This window comes from Culex pipiens, chromosome 2 (genome assembly GCF_016801865.2).
Source record: "Culex pipiens pallens isolate TS chromosome 2, TS_CPP_V2, whole genome shotgun sequence".
Taxonomy (NCBI): Eukaryota; Metazoa; Arthropoda; class Insecta; order Diptera; family Culicidae; genus Culex; species Culex pipiens.
Genome location: NC_068938.1, coordinates 37,030,842 through 37,049,245, shown reverse-complemented (window position 1 = coordinate 37,049,245; position 18,404 = coordinate 37,030,842).

The following is an 18,404-nucleotide window of genomic DNA, read 5'->3' as shown; positions in this document are numbered from 1 at the left end:
AAGCAATTAAATCAGGAACACTTCCTTTCTGCAACCATCAATCCACGAGAAAACGTCAATACGTTAGGCTGGCAATTTTTCGCATCGCGGAAGTTTGCGGCATCTGTGGCCCAAATCGTAACTCGCCAAATTTGTTCGCAGTCGCGCTGGTTTACTGTTGCGTTTTTATGGTTCTACCCGGATTTTGGGCTATGATTGGTGAAACGTCAATTCATGGAGTTCTCATGAAGATGGGAATGCAACTCTTTTTGGTTGGATCAATTTTCAACTTTTCGGTGTTGGCGTGGAAAAATGAAGAAGTGTGTTTGCTCGTCGAAAAGCTGGAACAGTTTTATCGCGATGTGAAGAATTGGAAAGATTCCAGTGGTTATTTGGCGATTTTTGAAAAGACGAAGAATGAAATCGGGATGGTTACACGGTGGTACATTATTGTTTACGGTTTGCTTTCGTACGTGAGCTATATAGTTTATCCTCTGATCCGTACATTTTGGGAACATGAGATGAATGGATTGGAAAAATTTCATGTTTATACTCCAACAAGTTTAGGGTAAGTATTATCTTGATATTCTTTGACACATAATGAGTTTGACTTTTCTTACAGGGCCAATGATTTCTATTTTGACTTTTCGTCAAACGTTTGGAGAGTTTTCGTATTTCACATACTACATCTGCCGGCTTGCTCGTACATGTTTGGAATGGTTCTAGTGGATGGCTGCTTTGTATTTTGTTTGGCAAAGCTAGTTCTACCTATGTTTGAACTCACAACTGCAAGAATAAGATATCTACGGAGAAATTCAAATTTTTACTTTAAACATCATCAGGCTCAGTTCATGAAGCAGCTAAAAGACATAATTGATGTACACAACAATGCGTTAGAGTGAGTATATTGCATAGAATACTTTGTAAACCGCCATCTTATCGTTTTGAATAAATTTTTAAGGTGCATTTGTATTCTAGAAAATATCAGCAATAAAATAGTGCTGTGTTACGAACTGGTATTTATAGTTGAGTTTTGCTTTGTTATGTTTGCCTCAAGTCATGTAAGTTGAACAAATTGAACTAGTTTTATTTATCTTTATATTGTTTTAAGTACTCCGAAGATTTTCCAGCTGTCAAGGTTGCAGGATTTTTTGTGGTTTCTCTGGGCAGAATGATGCTGATATCATGTCTTGGAACTAATTTGCTTGCATTGGTTTGCATGAAAAATTGTAATAATTATTATCTCGTCATTTATTGTTTTAACATTTCCAGATGGAAAAGCTATCCAAGGAAATTTATAAAATCAAGTGGTACAATGCCTCAGGCTATGTGCGCAGATCTATCACGATGGTTTTAAATCAGTCACAACGCCGTGTTGGCTTAACTGCTGGAAAGTATCATTTCGTTGATATGGAGAGATTTACAATGGTATGACGTCAGCACTGATTTGAGTTAGTAACTAAACTTTCTGTGACATATATCTATTCTTTCAGGTAATCAGAACATCCTATTCAATATTTATTGTATTAAAAAATGTGTATTCTGAAAATATCATAACGAAAGCATGATGACATGTTTGTTAAGGATAAAATACTTAGTAAGAAAACAAAGAATAATAAAATTGCATCTAGTATTTTTTCAGAAAAAAATGTGTCAACATTGTTTTTTACTTCTCTAAATCGTTATACGAAACATCGCATAGCTTATTCTCTTAATGCTCGATTTGACCTTAGTTTCCCAGTGCAAAAATCTGCGTAGGCAAAATTATTAATTATTCATTGCCCAACAACTAATTCACTTTTACAACGTCTCAATCAAAACCAGAAGTGCGTCTGGTGCGCCATAATCTGCGAGGTGGTGGCGGCGCGCGTGAATATGGCAACCATAAAAACAAATTAAGACATCGGCGGTGTGGTGGCAATCAAATATCACATCAAAACTGCTGGTTTTTTACAACGTTCGCCGCCGCCGCAAATTTGTTGCTTTACAATCACAGCAGTAGCAGCAATAAGACGTAAAGTTTTGCAAAAACCGCAAACTGGTTGAAAAAAAACAAGACTGTTGGCAACATAATTTCGAATGCGGCGGCAGCGCTATCGAGAGTGAGAGGTTAAACTCTTAAAAACTTGCTGATTCAAATAAAGTTATAAAAGTCCATAAATGGCAATAAATTTGTGCGCGAATTGGAAGCCCAATCATCGGTCATCACCTAGTGGAGTACAAGAAAGTAAACAGCTTGAAACTTGTTTTATGGATTCATTTCTGATTTATTAGCTTGTTGATTTGAACGTAGTTTTACTATCAGGGATGCGACTAGTATTGGCTTCAATAATGTTGTTATAATTTTTGCTAAATTTTAGATAATTTACAATCACTTAAATATTGATAAATAGATAATGCCTTAATTATTTCTTTCATAGCATTGTCATAAATTAAATTAACGTGATCGATGTATTTTTCAAATGTTGTGATAACATATTTTCTAAAAAAAACTTCTGTGAACTGAAGATTCAAATGTTAAAAGCGTCAGAAACATTAAAAATGCATTTTTACACTAATGTTTGAAATCACAGAGAATTTACATTTACACTGACTAATGAGTAAATCCGTAAATTGAAAATATTATTTAATATCAAGGTTTCGTTCGAACATTTTTTACAATCTTACAACATTTCCTTTTTGATGATTTTGGCAACATTGATGATTACATTTGGAAGGTTCATCAAAGTAAGATATTCATACCAGGTAGGTACTTTGTCGAAACAGCATTTTAATATCCAAAATAAACTCCTTTTAACGCCGCGCTGCAGCCTTTCATGCTACCGGACAATCACTTGCACCGGAAGGTGTGCAGTTGAAATGCATTTTTGTGGTTTTAAGCTCCCTCTGACTGACTGGCCATTGCCCAGAATTAGTTACGGAACATTAGGAAAATGAATTCATTTAAATAATGAAATAATCCCGCCTGTGAGGGCACAATGCTGTGTGGCTTGGGATGGCAATTTATAACGAAAAAATATTGTGAAACGAGTGATTCATCAAATGAGCTTTTTTTGAAAATGCCGCTGAGGATAAGAAAGGTCTGGCGGTATTTCTGGACGTATCCCTTTAATCAGTGGTGTATCATCAAAATGGCTTTGAAGTATTGGGTAACAGGTGCGCGATTTTCCACTTTTGGTTCGATTCTGATGACGACATTTCGCATAGAATACTTTCAATCTCTAATAATGTTCTGCCAAGTGGCCTCTAAAAATAATTCAATTTTACCTTGTAATTGGCTGTGACAGCTGCATTTTTCTTGTCTTTAATCGGACAGGTTAAACCATATTTCTCGATTAAATTTTCAAAAGGTCCTATCTGCATAGGAAACCCATGAGGGATAGGTTGTTTTGAAAATTTTCTAGATTTCAAGTTCTCCCTTTGGAAGAATTTGCAATTTTGAACAATTTTTTGAGTCAGTCCCTTCGAGACACTTCAGTGAAAAGGTTGCAAAAATGGCAGTTTTCGCAAAATTCAAAGCGTGGACCTCGGCCAAGTTTCGATCGTTCCTGAATTGGTTGGAAGCAACCACATTCGTGTACGTTAAATTTTCCTCAATTCACGCGTTGGAGTACTTCGGTGTTTGTGGTCCAAACAAACGTTGGGTGGGACGTTTCGTTGGTTTGCTGGTCGCCGGAATGTTGTCCCTGGTGATCCCGACGTTAATTTCAGTGCTCCACGAAGATTCGAGCTCGAGGATGCTGATGAAAATTGGCTACATGTTGTTTCTGATCGGATCCACAATCGATTTCTGTGTCATTTCGTGGAAAAATGATGAGTTTGTTGAGCTTTTGAGAAAGCTTGAAGACATCCACAAAACAGGTATTTGTTTTGGAAAGGCATGTAATTAGTGTTATAGCAGGTTCATCTACTCAACAGTAAGGGAATCAGAACATTCAGATGACAACCTTAGGATCATGGAAATGCATTCATCACGGGTCGCGAAGCTCAATCGATATTATCTCTGTTTTGGATTTGTTACTTACGCATTCTTCATAGGGGAAATAAACCCATTTTAAGCCTAATAAGCAGTCTTGTTTGAATGATGCTGGATAATCTAGAGTGTTCCTTGAAATGCAGTAAAACCAAGAACACCAACGAGTAGAGCAACTTTTTGTGAACATTTCTGTTTATTTTTACTTTTATTAAAAGTTATGCTATTCCGTTTACAAGCATTTTAAAAAAATATTTCAAAAACGCATTCTAATCAGTCGTGTGCATTGGGCCACGCCCATTTTTCTATTTTCAGCTTAGTTCTTTTTTTCTTCCAACGCTCGTTTAGGTCTGCTTCGTGCTGCCAAAATTGACGAAATTTTGAGCGAACACTCACGAAAAGTAGCATTTATAGAGAAAGTTTCCTGGCAACACCACAAGCGCTGCTGGTGGTGTTGGTGGCCACCCTTTGTTCTTTATTTGCTTTTGCCTCTCGCTCGGTTTTCTTCAGGCTTCGCTTGGAATGGGTCATCAAGATTGAAACGTCAAAAGACTTGGCGCGTTTGTTTTTTTGATGGCGCTTGCTAATTATTTACATGTTTCGGGATTATTTTCCAAGTGAGTGACTAAGTAACGGTCAAAAGAACATGTTGCCGGTAGTTGGAAGCAATTTTATATCTTAAGCGCTTTGAAATCGTTAGCGCAAGTGAAAAGATATTGATGGCGACTTTCGTTAAGCAGTTAACCTCTGATCTTGCGTGTGGATGTGTGTGCCACCAAAATGATGAGAAATGGTCTCGCAAAATAGAAATTATGATCAAAAGTGCTTTAAATTTGATCTTTTTGGCCAGTAAATGGCATACACTTGCGTGCTTACTCGAGGCGGTGCTGTTGCTGGTAAGTTTACAGCCTAAATAGTATTTTTGGAGCTTTAATCGAGCATCAAACTCTTCATATGACGAAGATATGTGTTTGATTAGAAAGGGTATATTTCCCCTACTTGTTCCAATCGTTTACACTGTTGTCAGTTCCATATTTTGGCCAGAGAATCCAGTGGTAGTTACTGCCACACAACTTGGGTACCAGCTTTTAGGTTTAAAATTTCACAACGTTTACGCAAGTTTAGGAACTCTCACATTTTCAGACCAAATGACTTCTACTTCGATTACACCTCAAACATTTTCCGCGCCATTGTGTTCCACCTGTTGCAGTTTCCCGGAATTTCGTTTATGGACATGATCGTGGCTTTGGATTCGTTTTTCTTCAGCGTGTTTGCAGTGTATTTACAGTGAAATACAATTTTGATGACATTTATCTTATTGTCAGGTGCATCTCGCTGCTGGAGGACATCATGAATTTGATATTTCTGTGCTATCACTTTGTTTTTCTGGTGGTTTTGAGTTTTGTGCTGTTTGGAATATCAAAGGTATTGTATTAAGTTTTTTTTAAATATAAAGAAATACTAGATACTTGCTTTCAACAGTATTCAAACGATTTTCCGGCAGATAGGGTGTTTACATTCTTGCTGTGTGCCCTTGGAAAAGTTTTAGCAATGTGCTACACAGGAAAACGGTTGAATGATTTGGTAAATATTTTATTGAATGATTTCTCTGTAAAAATGCAAAATCTTTTAAATACGTATTTTTCATTTGGAAATTTTGAAAACAATTTGCGAGGTTATTTAGATCAAATAACAGCCTATAACAACAGAAACTTCCACCATCCTTATTTAATCAACAGGCTGCAGAACTTTCCTTCGTCATTTACGATACAAAGTGGTACGATGCGCCGCTGGACATCCAGCAAAATATTTTGCTGATGTTGCAAATGTCACAGAAACGAGTTGGACTAACTGCGGGCAAGTTTTACTACGCAGACATGGAATCCTTCGCTGAGGTTAGTTTTAAAACTTAGATATTGCATAGCAATTTGCGTCAATCATAATTATTTTTACAGTTGGTCCACGAGTCGTATTCATATTATTTGATCATGAAAAACATGTTGGACAATTAAATAAAATTTATCAAAGCGTCGCCGTCGTGCTAACTTGTCGTACGTGCATTTTGGGCCAAATTGTGCAGCTTGTGCAGCTCACAATGCCTCATCTTTTGACCTTCACAGATCCCCAAAATTCGATTTCAATCCTGAGATATTCAATGAGAACCAAAAAAGCTCCGAAAATTTTTGTCACTTTTCATATGAAAGTAGTTACAATCTTAACGTGCTATCTTGTCACTCCCTGAAAATTAATGTGCGACAACTGGCCAAGGGGATTTCAGGTCAGGATGCGTTTGACGCACGTACAAGTTAGACTACCGTAAACATTTGTAATTATAACTCGGGACTCCAGCAACCAACTTCAACCAAACTTCAGGGCAATGCACATAATGGTCAGCCAAACAAAACGTGTTTGTTATTGTTCACATTGCGTGCTTTCTTTTTTGTTTATTCAAGGTCAAACATTAAAATGCGTTTTTCTCGGAACGTTGAAATGGCGGGTGCGACATGATAGCACGACGACGTCGAAATATAATACAAATATTGAAATTTTGACCAATCAAGTTGGACAAGTAGCTTGCTGCAAATCTTAAATAACAAAGAAAAATTGTTGTCGCATTTTATAACATAATATAGAAGTGTTAAAAAGTAATTCTGTATAAAAAACTCAACACAACACAGCTAAAAAAGTAGTAATCCAGCTGTGTGTAAAAGGCCTTGCACAGCAAAAAATCCGATGGTAAAATCGCATGCAAAAGCATGCACATCACCTTCGTCAAAATAAACACTTAATATTACACACTGCATGTACATTTTTTGCAAACACAAAAAAAAGTTGCAACCGACGGGATTCAAACCTAGCACCAACAGTAAGGACTGGCGCCTTAGCCCACTCGGCCATCAGACCGATGAAAAGTTGTAAGGATAAACGTATATATGAGCTTGACATTTCGGCCAAGTAGGTTTCTCATACTGATGGGCTACATATTGCAGGGTGTAAAATCACACAAAATGGCATAAAATAATGCAATATTTATTTTACACCCAGGTCTTTTACACGCAGCTGGATTACTACTTTTTTTGCTGTGTGGTGTTAAATAAATATTGCATAATTTAATGCAATTTTATGTAATTTTACACCTTGGAATGTGTAGCCCATCAGTATGGGAAATCTACTTGACCGAAATGTCAAGTCTATATATGCGTTTATCCTTTCAGCTTTTCATTGGTCTGATGGCCGAGTGGGCTAAGGCGCCAGTCCTTACTGTTGGTGCTGGGTTTGAATCCCATCGGCTGCAACTTTTTTTTTGTGTTTGCAAAAATTGTACATGTAGTGTGTAATATTAAGAAGGTGATGTGCATGCTTTTGCATGCGATTTTACCATCGGCTTTTTTGCTGTGTATTCACTACGCTTTTCATGGAAGATAGGTGGATAAAAAATCTTTTTTTTAGCAAAACTACAAAATCCAAGCTAAACGGAATGCAACAAAAAATACAGAAGATAAAAATTCTTTAAAATGTGGAGCAAATCAAATAAAGCTATATTATATGTAATAGAGACAGTAAGTAGTACTTCTCTTTGGTAGGGATTTTGTATCAGTTTATATACAAAGTTAAAAAATGTTGTTGTTGAATGTTCCATCGATTGAATTTAAACCATTACTTAACTTTGTGTGATCAAATAAATGTCCATTTACAGCATTTTGAAGTTTCTTTGATCATTCCGAATCCCCTAGCAAAAATTACCATTTTCCACATGTGAGTAGCGTTCGAACCTTCAAAATCTAACACTAGCACTAGCACCCGATTGAACCACAAAAAAAAATGCATTTAGTGGCCCCCATCCTCCTGTATCGACATCATCACCGCCACCGGCCCCGCGATGTGGTCAGGCGCGGTCGACTTTGGTCAGGCTATTGGGGCAAACAACGTTTGACAGCCATAAATTAAGGATTTAAAATTTCGACGTTTTCAGGTGGATAGCCGCGCTCCGAGTGGCAAAGTTTTGGCCTATGTTGTGACTAAAAGTTTTACTAATTTAGATAGAGTATAGCGATAAGGGTCGTTATTTTAATGAGTGGCTGCGGGTTTGTTTCCAAACATTTCCACCTCTCAATCTGTGAATCTTGGGGGGATGGGCGAGCGGCATTTTGGGTGGAGATGGAGTGCTTCCTTGGCTTTGCCAGCGGACGCCCCATTTGTCAGCGAAGGCTGATTTCATCGCTATATTAGCCTAAACGTCTATCAGCTGGTATAGTTTTTTTTTGTTGGTGAATGAAGCAGTCCATTATGCGAAATAGTTTGAGATTTAATCGAATGGAAAGAAGTATAAGAAAAGCTGATACCATAAATTTGAGAAGCGTTAAATATTTCACCAAATCGCTTGGATGGGAACGGTTATTTTGAGGAAAGAAGCTTTCCATGGTGGTACACTATCAGCTGGCTTGTGAGAAATTCTCTGTGAAAACATAAGAAAAAATAAAGGATTATTATTTAGTATTTACTGTGTGTTTTTAAAACCAACATTTTTATACTTTCCCAAAACCGTCCAACTCTGAGCGAAACTGACTTGGCGATAGCGTGGAAAATTTTACTTACGCCCTTTAAAAAGTCGAGCACCAACACTTTCCGTCTTTCAAATTTCATTCCCTTGTCCCTTGTGAGCTGTGGACATAAGAGCGGCCGGAAATCGATGGCTGTCATGGTGGTGAAAAACTGGTTCAAGTAGGATTGGTTCAATTCTCAAATTTCATGGCGAAATCCAGTCTGCAATTCTCTAAAACCACTGTCTCCAAGCGAAGCGAAGAACGGAGAGAATCTTCTGTCTCATTTTCCGCACTATCTCATGAGTTCTTCATTCCACTCTCACAACAGCAAGCTTGAGGAGGCGGCTTGCATCTAAATCGCTTACCCTAGGTCACTACCACACCAATCGCTACTGAAAACTCTCTCGAACGTAAACACAAAGACGAAACGAATGAAAAATGAGCACCACTCAAACAGTCGCCCGAACGAGACAACTTGCTCTTTCTCTTTCTCTCGTTATTCGTCTCTCTCTCTCTTCCTTGTGTTTGCTGCGTGGTGACAAAAGTCGTTCGAATGCGATTATGGGAGAGATGATTGGAATCTCGGTAGAATGTCAAACGACCGTTCTCTGAGCGAATGTATTTCTAGAGGAGATTCAATGATTGTGTGAGTGACTTCGCGTAGCACTCATTGGTTTGTGTGTGAAACGAACGAAAGTAGAATGTCAAAATCAGGTTGTCTTGGTGAAGACGATTTGAGTGTTCTGTCACCTATCACAAATAAAGTGAAAATGTCGTAAGTAGATCTGGGATCAAATTGCTTAAAATCATTGCTATCAAAAATGTTAGACAGCAATTTCTTTCATGCCGTATTCATTTGATAGTGGACTGTGAAAGTGTAAGTCAAATGAGCACTAGCTTCGATCATTAGCACTAGCATATTCGTTTGTGACTGTCATCGACGGATGGAGTAGGCAATGAAACTCACGAAATAATGATTGATCAAATCGCAGGCTGCTAGCGACTCGTGGTCGCTCACGAATTGTTGTTCCCTGCAATCGGCACCGATTTTATCGGCAATGAGCGAGTGATTTTAATCATGAACCGGAACCTAAGTTAGAATACAGTTTGTTTTAAACAATGTGAAATTCATCGAGAATCTCCTCCGTATGCTAAATGCCCCGCTTGCGGGCTGTTTTTTAAAGCTTGAGCACCGTGAAAAATTGCGTCTGAAGACAGCTTAATTAACGCAAAACAGTTCGGAATCAAGGCCCCAGTCCCCGATCGGACGGTTGTCTCATTTGGCGATCGCGAAAGCGCTTGTCTCAATCCGATCTCTGGTCGTCCGTCCGTCCCGCCCGAAAACTGTATCGACACAGAGGCCGAGGGCTCGGTCGGAACCGCTAATGGATTTATTCCGATCGGATTGGATTAATAAATTTATGAATTGTGTGAATATGTTTTGTCAGTTTCTCAGTTTATGTTCTCCTCCTTCATTTTCCGAGTGGTTTCACACAGGGTTGGCCTCAGCCGACGGTTGGGGGCTGTCAGTTCGGTGCCGGTTCTTATTTTCGTCTCGTTTCGGGTCCTCCTCTGATGGCTTTTTGAAGTCTCACTTGGGCTTGGGGATCAGCTTCGCTGAGTAGCTTGACAAGCGATCTTTTTCCCACTCCCCGCCTCTTCCCGCCCGAAAAGGTCAGAAAATCGAACGCGAAGGCGCGTTTATGAAACATGATGATGTTATTAGCTGTTTATGTGGATGTCTGCATTTACATAAACAGGTCTCGGTGAGGAAGCTGCCTACCTGTTGACGAGGTGGACTTAGAGCAAGGTCCGTAATATTGGAAGGTTAGCTGTTTTTTCGTTTGTTGGTCATCAAAAACTGTGAACAACTTTTGTACCAGCATAGACATAACTACACCAACCTTAGCCAACTTCGAATTCCTGGGAATCTTAAATACCGTCAGAATTGAGGGGGAGAGAAACCATCGGACAAATCCATATATCCATTTCGGGTGATTCGATTCGGATCGCCGCCCGCCACAATTAATAGTATAATGGGTGATTTTTTAAACATTTTATATCGATCCCAATGTGCGCGCGCGTTCCAACGATGTCCCGATGGTTATTGTTGAGGTGGACAATGGGCGGACATGGGTTTTGATGGGCCCCGGCATGGACGGCCGGCGGTGTGCGGATTGTTTTGTTTGGTGCCGCGACCAAGCACGTGGCAAGGTGGTTCCATTACGGAGCTTTTAGGAGGCGGCTTTTGGACACGGTCTCGATCAATGGTCGGTGTGTTTATTAATTGCGAAGGTGGCAGGTGCATATTGGTGGAAGGTGAAATTTTTAGGTGGAATTGACAGGCATTGCGAATGGAACTGACCTAAAAAATTAAGTAATATACCTGTTCTAATGTCATTAGGAAATTGCGTTATTTTTTTAGGTATGCTTTTTGGACATAAAGATTTTCTAGAAACATCGTGAATATCGAATATATAGCCCAATAAATAATTTTCTCTTATAATAAAGTTAAAATATCATTCAATTTAAATATATCTCCAAAATTAGAATAGCATAATGTTGAAGGTTAAATTCTGTTCCTAGTGTTCCAGGAATGCCCCTGATTTTTGAAATTTCAGAATAAGTGGGTAAATCCGGAATTACTGAATTACTTCCTAAAACTCCAAATAATTCCGGATAAGTGACCAGTTTGACACGATGCTGGAACTTTGTTTCCATTCATTTTCGCGAAATTTGCAACAAAATCTTTCACATCACAAAGAGCTATACCGTCCGTCGACTGATCTCATCAAAGTTGATAATCCCACCGCAACGCCGACGACCTGCGACAACCTGAATGAAAGCCCCATTACGGTCAACGACAAACAATAATTAAATCCATCAACGACAGCATCGGTCCCCCTGCTTCGATCGGATTGTGTTCCCTCTGGCCAACTCTCTGCCAAGCTCATTTGACTCCCCGAGCCCCGATCCGTCCGTTGTCACACGGAATTAAGTCGAATTATAATCCACTCAATTCGAAGACACACACACACACCCGGTCCCTCCGATCCAAGGGAATCGGCAGCATCTTACAATCGAAAGCCACGGACAGAACGATGTGACAAGTAACCCAGAAGTATTTAAGAAACGATAAAACCGGGTCCTCGGAGTCCCCCCGAAACTTTACGATGCGGGGGAAGGCGGGCTCCGTGTAGCCGAGATCGGTTGGGCGGCTTATCAAGAAACGAAAACGTCAAACATAAATATTTAAATGTTCCGCGCCGGCACAACTGGGCCAACTCGCGTGTTCGTGACATATTTTAGTATAAATAATAGATTACCGATACACAACCGTGGATCATGATATCAGAACGGGAGAAACCCTTTTCTGGCGAGGCTTTGAATAATCAGATTTGGTATTATCATCGGCAGCTCCGTGCAGTTGGCTCGGTTTGGACCTTAAGATGTTGACATTGATGAAATTAAAAAAAAAAAAGAATGATTAATGAAGAAAATCATTCCTTCCCTGGTGAAGATGGATTAAGCCATCTAAGTAGGGGTGACAAATGGGTGTCGAATGCCGACAAAGGAGTTAAGATAACTAATTTGGCACATGAAACCGGATGATTTTAGGCGATTAAGATTTTTAGCAAAAGAACAAAAGTGCCTTGAACGGGGAGTGGCCGTGACTGACTGGTTACGGTGTTCGCTTTGTAAGCGAATGGTCCTGGGTTCGATTCCCATCTGCTCCCAACGAGAAAGTATAGGAAATATAAATCTTGAAACTCTGAACATGAACGAAAAATCAAAGTCGCTCGAGTCGGGGTTCGATCCCCCGTCCTTTGGATCGGTAAGCAAAAATGCTAACCACTAGGCCATCGCGACTTGGTGAACTATGATTGGAATTAGGACTACTGTTACCACTATATACGTGCTGGGTCCTTGTCCATTTGACAAGGGTTCGGAAGTTCTAAATAACGTTTGAATCCGATTGGTGCAAACGTTCTTCAGGGCGGGGCTTGTCGATAAAGCTGAAGTACCTCGCGCTCGGCTAGCCAGCGTAGAAATGGGTCACCGAAGCTCGGCAGAGCTAACACCTTCCAAATGCCTATGCGAGTTATTTGCATGTATAGAATGTAGATCTAAAAATACATGGAAACAACTCAATTTGTAAGAAGCGGCCGCGTGGTCCCGTTTGGTTGGTTGCACACACACACACACACACACAAGAACAAAAGTGCCTTGAACGCGCCTTGAAGATTTTTTTAGTAAGAAACGTACATTTATCCAACGAGGTTCAAACCTTTATTAAACTTTATATATCTTAAATGGCTATTAAAAGTTGATGATCTGAACTTTTATGTTTATTTTTTGATCTTTAGGCTGGTACAAATTTTATTTAAAGTTTAGATCACACCCTTCAAAGTTGGACCGAAAAATCAGGGGGAATTTTTTTTCTCAAAAAAAACTTCAAAATTTCCATGGAAATTTAAGAGCAATCAGCTGAAATAAATTTAAATTGTATTCCCCTGCGTTTAGAAACATTTTTAAGCATGTTTGGGTTGATTCAAAAATTATTTTATTTTTTGAAAATGTTCGATGTTTAGCACCGCAAAAAGATTTTTTTCGCTAAAATTTTTGTTTTCGTTGAATCGTAATTTTTTTCAAAACAAATAAGCTAGTGTAAAATACATTTTGAGACACATTTTGCATTTAAATGTTGAGACTTTGGCTTGTAATTAACATTTTTATAATTCAATTCTGAGGCTGATTCAGATTCAGCGGGCAAAATTGCAAGGATAAACATATATTTGGACAATTTTCGAATTTCGTTAAGCTGGTCTCATATGGTTTTCCATTGAAAATGAGACTTATTCAAATGAAGATACCTCGAGTTTAAAGAAAAACACCCCTGAGATTATTTCAGCGTTAGTAGTGCTGGATTTCCTCTTTTAAATGCAACGTAGCGCTTAAAATTTGGCTTGCGCCTTTTTGAGATATTTGAGTTTTAAATTTGCATCTTTTTTACATTAAAATGGCTGTAACTATTGACTTTTAAGTTCAAATTGCCTGGAAAAAATAAAAATGTTTGTTTTTAGAGCTTTTCACTTTTCTCTAGAACTTAACCCTGAATTTCCACGTTCAAAAAACTGATTTTTAAAGTTTGCTCGGATGCTTTCTATAAATTTGGTCGTAGAAGGCGTAAATTACGAGATAAGATGTTGGTGTCTGTGACAAAGTCGCTTGAATTGGCAAGCCTAACAACTTTCTAGAAGACAAAAACAACCCAAAAATATTCCTGAAAAGTTAGATTTCCTAAATCACCCTTATCGTGAACCACCCTAATTTTAAACCAAACCGAATGTTGCCTTTGATTTACAACATCTCTTCTGAAGACACCAAGCTCCAAAACTTCACCATTTTTTTGGAAAATCTATTTTCCACTTAATTTTGCGATCTTGACCACTGTGCAATGCAATTATGGCTGTAATATTTTTGAATCACATTGATAATTCTTTGAATATTTTTTTTCGTCTTCTTTAATATAATTTTAATAATTTAATAATGTTTTGGAATTTCAGAGTGGTAATATTGATTTTTTTTGTAAATATTGTGATGAAAAAAGTTTTATTTTCATTTTATAAATATTTGTTCTTGTTGGGTTTTATACGACATATTGAAATAATTTTCAAAAAATGCTGATGTTATTTTCGATAAAATTATTCTTTTTCAATAATTTTTGCGTTATTCTCTTTCTACCAAATAATAAAATACACAAGTTGATGTAGCCTTAAAATGGAATTGTGCTAATATTCGTAACTTGCATAAATTGACTTTATTTGGGCTTGTTGCGTCGATGTTACACCAATGCCTTGGCCGCGCGTTTTCTAGTTCACACCCAATTTACACTTCAAAGCACTTTTAGCTCACAATTCCCGCTGGGCCGTTGACTGGCGTGGAGCTGTTGACTGTCCAGCACGCTTCGTCGACTGGTCGTCAACTCGCCAATGGCCAGTCGCGACGGTTCACTGCATCAAACTCCATTCAATTCAAATAAAATATTTATACCAAAACATTTTAGCAGAAACAACTAATTAAACAAAATATTTATACCAACGGGTTGATGTAAGAAAATGCGCGGCCTAGCCACCACTCTAGTTGGTCTCTTTCGCACTCTCAACTGTTACGGGGGCTCACCACTCCAAAACGGACCAGCAACAGCGGTCAGTTGTGAATTAAATCTTATCTATAATTTAATTCAATCGCACCACCATCGTGCCACAATTTTCAGCAGCAACAATTTTGCCCACAAACATGGCCGACTAACTTGGGAACTAGGGGTGGTCAGTTCATAACATTGGCAGCTTCAGTTGAGTGTAATCAAGAAACTTTTTAAATATCCAGCCTGACCATCCCTAGTCTGACATGCAGTAGCCAAGTTGGCTTTCAACGGTTTCTTATCATAACCTGCCAACCGACGGCTCGGGCCTTTTAAATACAACGAATAAAGTTCATTCTTTATTAATTAGATTATTAGTATACAAGCCGTCCGAAAAGGGGGCTTGGGAACAGGTTAGGTAGAAGCTTCTGTACTGCAGAAAACAACACCAAGCGAGGGTGCCCCTTGTTGCTGACCCAGGCGGAAAGCTCATTCCCCTTCGGCCAATAGCCGTCGATTAAGATAGTTTTGAATTAAGAAATGTACCGACTGAAAATGGCTGTATTATTGCAAGGTGAGGGTGAGTTGTTTTCTTGATTGACTGAACTGAAACTAAACTGAAACTGAACTGAAACTGAACTGAAACTGAACTGAAACTGAACTGAAACTGAACTGAAACTGAACTGAAACTGAACTGAAACTGAACTGAAACTGAACTGAAACTGAACTGAAACTGAACTGAAACTGAACTGAAACTGAACTGAAACTGAACTGAAACTGGACTGAAACTGAACTGAAAATGAACTGAAACTGAACTGAAACTGAACTGACACTGAACTAAAACTGAACTGAAACTGAACTGAAACTGAACTGAAACTGAACTGAAACTGAACTGAAACTGAACTGAAACTGAAACTGAACTGAAACTGAACTGAAAATGAACTGAAACTGAACTGAAACTGAACTGACACTGAACTAAAACTGAACTGAAACTGAACTGAAACTGAACTGAAACTGAACTGAAACTGAACTGAAACTGAACTGAAACTGAACTGAAACTGAACTGAAACTGAACTGAAACTGAACTGAAACTGAACTGAAACTGAACTGAAACTGAACTGAAACTGAACTGAAACTGAACTGAAACTGAACTGAAACTGAACTGAAACGGAACTGAAACTGAACTGAAACTGAACTGAAACTGAACTGAAACTGAACTGAAACTGAACTGAAACTGAACTGAAACTGAACTGAAACTGAACTGAAACTGAACTGAAACTGAACTGAAACTGAAATGAAACTGAGCTGAAACTGAACTGAAACTGAACTGAAACTGAACTGAAACTGAACTGAAACTGAACTGAAAGTGAACTGAAACTGAACTGAAACTGAACTGAAACTGAACTGAAACTGAACTGAAACTGAACTGAAACTGAACTGAAACTGAACTGAAACTGAACTGAAACTGAACTGAAACTGAACTGAAACTGAACTGAAACTGAACTGAAACTGAACTGAAACTGAACTGAAACTGAACTGAAACTGAACTGAAACTGAACTGAAACTGAACTGAAACTGAACTGAAACTGGACTGAAACTGAACTGAAACTGAAACTGAACTGAAACTGAACTGAAACTGAACTGAAACTGAACTGAAACTGAACTGAAACTGAACTGAAACTGAACTGAAACTGAACTGAAACTGAACTGAAACTGAACTGAAACTGAACTGAAACTGAACTGAAACTGAAACTGAACTGAAACTGAACTGAAACTGAACTGAAAATGAACTGAAACTGAACTGAAACTGAACTGACACTGAACTAAAACTGAACTGAAACTGAACTGAAACTGAACTGAAACTGAACTGAAACTGAACTGAAACTGAACTGAAACTGAAACTGAACTGAAACTGAACTGAAAATGAACTGAAACTGAACTGAAACTGAACTGACACTGAACTAAAACTGAACTGAAACTGAACTGAAACTGAACTGAAACTGAACTGAAACTGAACTGAAACTGAACTGAAACTGAACTGAAACTGAACTGAAACTGAACTGAAACTGAACTGAAACTGAACTGAAACTGAACTGAAACTGAACTGAAACGGAACTGAAACTGAACTGAAACTGAACTGAAACTGAACTGAAACTGAACTGAAACTGAACTGAAACTGAACTGAAACTGAACTGAAACTGAACTGAAACTGAACTGAAACTGAAATGAAACTGAGCTGAAACTGAACTGAAACTGAACTGAAATTGAACTGAAACTGAACTGAAACTGAACTGAAAGTGAACTGAAACTGAACTGAAACTGAACTGAAACTGAACTGAAACTGAACTGAAACTGAACTGAAACTGAACTGAAACTGAACTGAAACTGAACTGAAACTGAACTGAAACTGAACTGAAACTGAACTGAAACTGAACTGAAACTGAACTGAAACTGAACTGAAACTGAACTGAAACTGAACTGAAACTGAACTGAAACTGAACTGAAACTGAACTGAAACTGAACTGAAACTGGACTGAAACTGAACTGAAACTGAAACTGAACTGAAACTGAACTGAAACTGAACTGAAACTGAACTGAAACTGAACTGAAACTGAACTGAAACTGAACTGAAACTGAACTGAAACTGAACTGAAACTGAACTGAAACTGAACTGAAACTGAAACTGAACTGAAACTGAACTGAAACTGAACTGAAACTGAACTGAAACTGAACTGACACTGAACTAAAACTGAACTGAAACTGAACTGAAACTGAACTGAAACTGAACTGAAACTGAACTGAAACTGAACTGAAACTGAACTGAAACTGAAATGAAACTGAGCTGAAATTGAACTGAAACTGAACTGAAACTGAACTGAAACTGAAATGAAACTGAGCTGAAACTGAACTGAAACTGAACTGAAACTGAACTGAAACTGAACTGAAACTGAACTGAAACTGAACTGAAACTGAACTGAAACTGAACTGAAACTGAACTGAAACTGAACTGAAACTGAACTGAAACTGAACTGAAACTGAACTGAAACTGAACTGAAACTGAACTGAAACTGAACTGAAACTGAACTGAAACTGAAATGAAACTGAGCTGAAATTGAACTGAAACTGAAATGAAACTGAGCTGAAACTGAACTGAAACTGAACTGAAACTGAACTGAAACTGAACTGAAACTGAACTGAAACTGAACTGAAACTGAACTGCAACTAAAAACCCGAATGATCAGGTCAACAACTTGGAAAAGACGATTAAGTCATGCAGTTTTTGTTGCAGTCACAAAGTCACAGGCTCAAAACAGTTTCGGCAACGCGAAGAGGATGTAAATAAATAATATAATTAATTAATTGATTATGTCGCATTAGGTTAAATCAAGCGAAAGCCAAAAGGCCAGCATATTTGTTCTGAAAGATCCGGCCAGAAAACATTCCCGTGACCACATCAACCGTGTCGCGAAGCCGCGGTTGAAACTGAGAGAGAGTCCAAAAAGAGCCCCGAAATTAAGAAGCCAAATTTTTCGGAATGTTTACCAAAACTGCCATGCCACCACACCGGTTTGTGCAATCTGGTGCAGTGTTGTTGTCATTAGCTTGTCTTGTCCACTTTACCGGGGACAAGGTGCCCGAAGCCGCCGCCCGACACCCGCCTGAGTCTCCGTTTTCGGGTGCACAAAATTAATGGCCGTTTGAGGGCATGGTGCGCGGATATTTTTTGCCCCAGCAGCGGCTTCGAGCAATGTTGAAAGGAAGC